The sequence below is a fragment of the Pristiophorus japonicus genome, chromosome 1, assembly GCF_044704955.1.
Source record: "Pristiophorus japonicus isolate sPriJap1 chromosome 1, sPriJap1.hap1, whole genome shotgun sequence".
NCBI classification, from domain to species: domain Eukaryota; kingdom Metazoa; phylum Chordata; class Chondrichthyes; family Pristiophoridae; genus Pristiophorus; species Pristiophorus japonicus.
Genome location: NC_091977.1, coordinates 72,293,459 through 72,300,186, shown reverse-complemented (window position 1 = coordinate 72,300,186; position 6,728 = coordinate 72,293,459).

Here is a 6,728-nt window from a genome sequence, read left to right as displayed (position 1 = left end):
TTAGAAGAGGTGAGGGCCCAGCGACAGCATGGGCCAGCCCACACTGCGATATGTGTGCGTGCTAGGACCGTGCAGCACAGCAGGTCTCCAGTCGTCGTGGGTAATCCTTGCCACTGGACCAAGACCTAGCTCTGTCAAGCCCGTGCGGTGACTGGTGTGCAATGGCCACCACACGTTAAAAAAATCCATGCACAGGCATCTTCCACCCTTCAAGATGTAGTTCTGGATCTGGAATATTAGTTCGGGGTCTGGAACATTGAAACAACTGTGAACTCAGCCATTTTTGGCGTGGAAGCAAGTCATCCTCGCTTCGAGGGATCGCCTATGATGATGATGATGACAATGCAATATCAACCTGCTTAACAGCAGTTCCTGGTCTCCAGTTTACTATAAAGTCTCAGTAAAACGGATTCAAAATTGTGAGCATAATTTGGAGTGACAACTTTCAAATTTGCACCTGTATAATAATTACAAAACAAATAGTCTGTAAATGTGAAAAGCTGAATATTATAAAGAACAAGATAAATTGAAAAGACATGAAGTATGTTTCTTAATAAAGTGCATAAAATGTTTACTGTAATACAGCACTGCAATCTACTGCCTCCCAGTAGATTGGTTGGAGGAAGAAGAAAACAAATTAGTAGGGGTTTAAAAAATATATTTTTAAATTAAAAAAAGATTAGAATAGATCAAGTTACATCATAAAGAAAGAAAAAGTAATATTAATGTTGAAATAATGAAAACAGGAGAAAGAATGGGGAAATGAAAAAGAGAGCATGCAGAAATAAAACGTTTTAACTTTTTAATTTTTATTTAAAATTGTGTTTGAGATGCTTTTACTGGTTTGGGATTAGTATGACTGGATGAAAGCAACATTTAAATCACTTTATTCCCTCTGCATTAATATTTGTTTGGGGATTACAGTGTGTGAGCTGAAAGCTTAAGAAATTGACCATGCCGGGAACACAATTATTTCCCTAGATCTTTGCATTAGGATTCTAAAGGCTAGAAAATGCATAGTGCCCCGTTTGGAGCGATAACTTTTGCAAAAGTATCGGCAGGTGCTACCCAATTCTAGCAGATGCAAACTTTCGGTTTAACGCTCCAGGAGGGAAGTGGAGCGCTAAATCAAGCTGTAGAGCGCTACGCAATGTCCAGTGCAGCGCTGCCAGGATCAGAGGCTCCTTCCCTCTATTAAAGGGAAGGGCCATTGCTGCAGCCTCTGCAAAAAATCAAATCCCCTGCTCACCGACAGCACCTGCAATCTGTGAGGATCAGCCCCAGAGTGTAGGGCTGATCAATCGCGGCAGAAGAAAATGTAAAAAAAATGACAGGAGGGCTCACTAAAGAATTTTCCCCTACCTCACTGACAATCCTTTTTAATACCTCTCCCTAAGCAGCAGGCATACCTTACACCTCTTGCAGCTACCGGTGTTGATGCCCAGTGATGCTGCAGGGGACGGCATCGAAGTTTGCATCCGGCGTGGTACCAGGGCGCTGTGCACCAGATGATGTCACGATCTCAGGGGCGCAGGAGATTGTGGCATTTGGGTCTACTACCACCGCAAACCTCCATGGCAAGTTCGCGGGCATCAGAGGCGCTAACAGGAGGTGTAAAGGAGGCCAATTTCTCCCCCTAAGAGTTAATTTAATGATATCCATCAGAATAATGTTACAAATCACAGGATTATAACGTATCTACTTTGCAGTGGCATAATAAAATATTTATGAGTCATATCATCGAGGAAACTGGATGGATGCAGTAAATGCCAGATCCAAGTAATGACACCAATTATCCATTTTTCTCAGGAACACAAAGGACAATTCATTTAGTCATTTTTTTCTTTCAAATTGTTAATGCTTTTCATAATAAGTATCAGCTAATCTACACAAGTCCATACAAGTCACAAAATGCAGATGAGGAATGTTAGTCAGCCCATGTAGATAATCTTTCATAGAAACCCACTGTTTTCCCCTGTGCCCCCCCCACCCCCCCACCCCCGCACCCAGAGCCGGTCTTATGGGTGGGTGACATGGGCAACTAACTGCCCAGGGTGCCGTGATCAGGGTGGGGGGCATAATCAAGAGGGTGTTAAATGAAAAAATACAAAATAAAAAAAATATCAATTTTAATGAAAAGAGTTCAAGTGCAAATGTATGCAAACTAGAAATTTTGGAGATGAAGGTTAAGTATCTCAAATAACGTGGTTTTATATAGGAGTCAGTTACTCACTCACTCACTGCCACATTACTACAGCAGCTCCATTTTATAGCGGCTGCCATTTTTTTTTGCTGTCACTGAATTATTGCAGCTAGATTTTATTTAGCATGATTCAATTTCTTTGCAAGTGGGAGTTAATTAAAAGTTACAGTTTCTCTGCAAGTTTGCAAGAGGTTGTGCAGTCCCGTTCTGACTGCCTGTCTGATGCTTTCATGGCACACGTAGAAAATTTAGCTCCGGATTTGTGCTTAAATAGAGAATAACTGTTAATGTTCCGCGATTGCTTGAAAGGCTTTTGTACTGTTAAATCCCGCTGTTTTATTCTTGCTCTATCTCTCTCCTTTGTGTGGCCATCAGTTTGCCTGTCCTGCTGTAACATGGCAGCCAGGATATCTGCCAATATACAAAAGGCACATGTCCTTTTCTGCAAGTGGAATTATTGTGAGGCCTACAAACCCTCAAGGAGTCACAAAAAATGTCAAACATGTTACAGTGTAAAATGCATAAGAGTGACATCAACATGATTACACAGGTTAATGAAAACAAAAAAAGCAGAAAAAAAATCCAGAACTAGAAATTAAGGGCAAAAGCTGAATAATCCCAAGGTCTGTAACTGTATTTATACTACCACTTTTGGTCAATGCCATATGAAACACTGACCAACATACACAAAGTTAACAGCTCTCCTTCGATATTCATACATCTTTTCCTTTGCACAGAGTGTGAGACCGAGAAGGCAGCTCTCTCACCACACCTATGTGAGACTGCAGTTTGGAGCTGGTCTTTCACCTCCTGCCTTTAGTGTGGTCTGAAATTAGACCTTTCAGAGCTAACTACTGCTCTTGCATTGATCTGCACCTGAAAAAGCTTGGCATTGACCAAAAGTGGTGGTATAAATACAGTTACAGACCTTGGGATTGTTCAGCTTTTTCAGCACCCCACCCACCTTTCCCTTCAACCACCATCTGCCCCACTTGTGACAGAGTGTGGGTCCCGCATTGGACTCATCAGTCACCTGAGAACTCATATTAGTGTGGAAGCACGTCATCCTCGACTCTGAGGGACTGCCTAAGAAAAGAAGACATTATAACAGCAGATGAAGTTCGCACTGCCAGTAAACACTACTTCTTCTCAGTTTACTCCCTTAGACAGCTCAAAAAAGTTAACTAAAGCTATGGCAATTTGAACAGCTGACCCAAGAAACTGACCAATTATAATTTCTGAAATTCAGATCTGTTAAGTCCTGACTCTAATGTACTGACTTACACGAGACACATGCTGAAGTCAAGGTCACTCAGGATCTGCACCTTTAATTCCAGCTCTCCAGTGCTGCAGTTGCCTGAGACCTCTCTTTATATACCTCAGTGGGACAGGTATGGAGTGTCTCCTGCAAGTGCACCCCTGGTGGTAAGGTTTGCTTATTGTTACAGGTCATATCCAGTTACAGTCATGTATAGCATGGTAAGATACAGTTATATACAGTAATGTGAGATACATGACAAGATCTATTTCTATATTCCTAATATTTTCAAGTTAATTCAAGCGGTTATATAAATGTGAGTGGAAAATATTAACTTAATCCAATAGTTTATGAAGGAAGGCACCTTCCCACCCATCCCAAATGTGTTGGCAGAGTATTAGAAATATAAAAATCCATTACAGGATTGGGAAAAAGAGATTGCCCTCAGTGCGCTACCATTATAGTTTATTTTAATTCAAGTGATAACCCTTCAGGGTTGCAAAGCTTGTACAGCATAAATAAGCCTTTAATTGTCCAACATTTCCTGCAAGTTGTAGGTAAAATGTTAAGCAGTGTGAGGTAATTTATAATAGGCTTAGATATTGCAAACAAATGTCAAGTAATACCATTAAATAATGCATTCTGACAGCAAAGTATTGATAACACCTACTGCCTTACCAAGAACTAATCCTCTCGGTGTTCAGACTATTTAAGTGGCTTATTGGCAAATGTAATTATTCTTTTAAAATAAATGAAGTTGTGACTTTATTAATTTTAGTGCCCTATTTCACCAAAGTGAGAAGGGATTAAAAATATATATTTGAACTTTGTTGTGGAAAGAAATTAGGTGAAGTGATTTTATTAGGTTATGGCTACAGTTTTCTTTCTGCAATATGATTCAATCTCATCTGAAGCCCATTAAACCAAGTTATTTCTGACTGCTTCCTCTGCCTGGATTCAGTGATGCTGTGATATGGGAACACTCTACCATGTATAATTCCTCAGTGGGGTGAACCCTTTCTCACTTTCCATGATTAAGAGTTTTTCAACCTAATTTCGTGTTTCAATAACAAAAATGTAACTAACACTCCAATCAGAGCACTGGAAAAAAGCAGTCTGGAATTAGTATGGGCCATGTAAACGATAGTAGCTATGTTTCCTCGGCGACCCTTATGGTCTATACCAATTGGTTCATGTTAGTGATGTACTATGCAAATTATAGTGAATAAAAATAATGTTTAAATTGCTCAGAGTTATAAGTACTGTCCTGAAGTAGATGTGTTATTATTATATCTTCCAGTGCTTTGCTAACGCCATCCTATAATCAACTCCAAAGAGATGAGCAACAGCTATTTTTTCTTTCACTATGAGGAACTGCTTGATCTTTGAACCGTGCCTCTCTTTAAGTCTAAGTACGTTCTCCATATTTGGAGGACGTATAATTTGCATGAAGTTATATCTTATATTCCACATTTCAAATGTGTTATTTATTCACAACAATTTATGAGGGAATTATTCATTTTGGTTCATTGTAGTGAAACACAAGGGGGGGAAATACCGGACTCATCTTAATTGATTCCTGGTGCATTACTGTAAATGTATTGCGTCTGGCAGGGTCTGATGACTCAGTTGGGTGTACCAGATGGTCGACTGTTCCATTGAATAGGTGAATACAGAAATAGTTCCCTCATTCTGTTTGGAACTCTTTTGTTTTCAATATAATGTACCTATCTCAAAATATATTATTTGACAGTAACGTTTGAAGACTGCTGAAGCATTTCTGAACCAAAACGCAAAAATGGAATAAGATTAGAATTTGAATTTATTCCATGAACACTGAACTAATCAGTGTTCTTTATTTCTGTATATTTCTCTCGCTTGTCTTTATAACATTCAATTTTAAAAGTTGCAGCAAATTATTTTTGCAACAACAACAACTCGCATTTATCTTGTGGCTTTAAAGTGGAAATGCCCCAGGACACTTTAGATAGGGATGGGTGTCAAGAAGAAAAATAAGTAAAAGGGATGCTCGCCGAGCTGTGGCACAAGATTCAGGACCGGTGACCAAAAGGTCTGCCGAAAAGATGAAATTTGAGAAGACTTTTAAATGTGAAAAGATAAATGGAGACGGAGAGGATTTTAGATTGGGAGTTCCAGAAAGGGAGACCGGAGCAACTGAAGGCTCTGCCACCGAGAGTTGCACAACCAGACAGAGTTAAAAGACCAAAGATGGTGGGACAGGTGTGAGAGTGGAGGAGGTTGCAGAGTTCGGTTGGAGTGGGGCCTTGGTGAGATTTTGCACCTGCCATCAGAGAAACAAGGTGTATATTTGAATATTGTAAAAGTCTCTAAGGGTTAATACAGGTCAGTAGAAATCGGACTCCTGTTTTGTTCTCAATGCTTATTCTAAAATAGCTGTTTCCTGTGGTTAAGTATACACACGTTAATATATTACTTTTTCCTTTGTGTTCTATTTTGCTAAAGTAACGGTAATATGTTGTCAATGTCATGAGATTATTTTCCCATCAGTCAGATCTAGACGTTAGCATGTATATTGATCATATTTTTGGTGTATTATTGGGATAGTTTCATGTGTGTGAAAGGCCAGGAGCCTTCACCAGTAACCAGAGACATCATTCAACAGGGGCTTCTTTAACCTCAAACATAAAGAAAATCTCTCTTGTTTGGCAAATCTACCAGGATTTTGCGTGGCATCCCACTGGGCCAGTACATCACGATAAATGATCCGTAACTCATGAATTTGTAACTTTGCGACTTTTCTTTTATGTGCATTATTATAAAATTCTTGTTGGTTTTACTGATGATAAGACTCCAAGATCGCCTCTACTTTTGGTGGTCCCATAGTGTTGTCCCATCATCAGTAATTGGAGTGATCTTCGGCTGTGTGATGAGTTGGCTGTGATTAGAATTTAAATTTATTCCATGAACACTGAACTAGTCAGTGCTCTTTATTTCTGTATATTTCTCTCGCTTGTCTTTATAACATTCAATTTTTAAAGTTACAGCAAATTATTTTTGCAACAACAACTCGCATTTATCTTGTGGCTTTAAAGTAGAAATGTCCCAGGACACTTTAGATAGGGATGGGTCTCAAGAAGAAAACTAAGAAAAAAGGATGCTCGCCGAGCTGTGGCCCGTAATGGTGGTAGGGACTGTGAATGGGTTATAAAAGGTGTATATTATCTGTTTGTTTTAATTGGTGTAAAAGACTTGAACTGAGAGCTGTGAATACAAGGTCAGTAGATA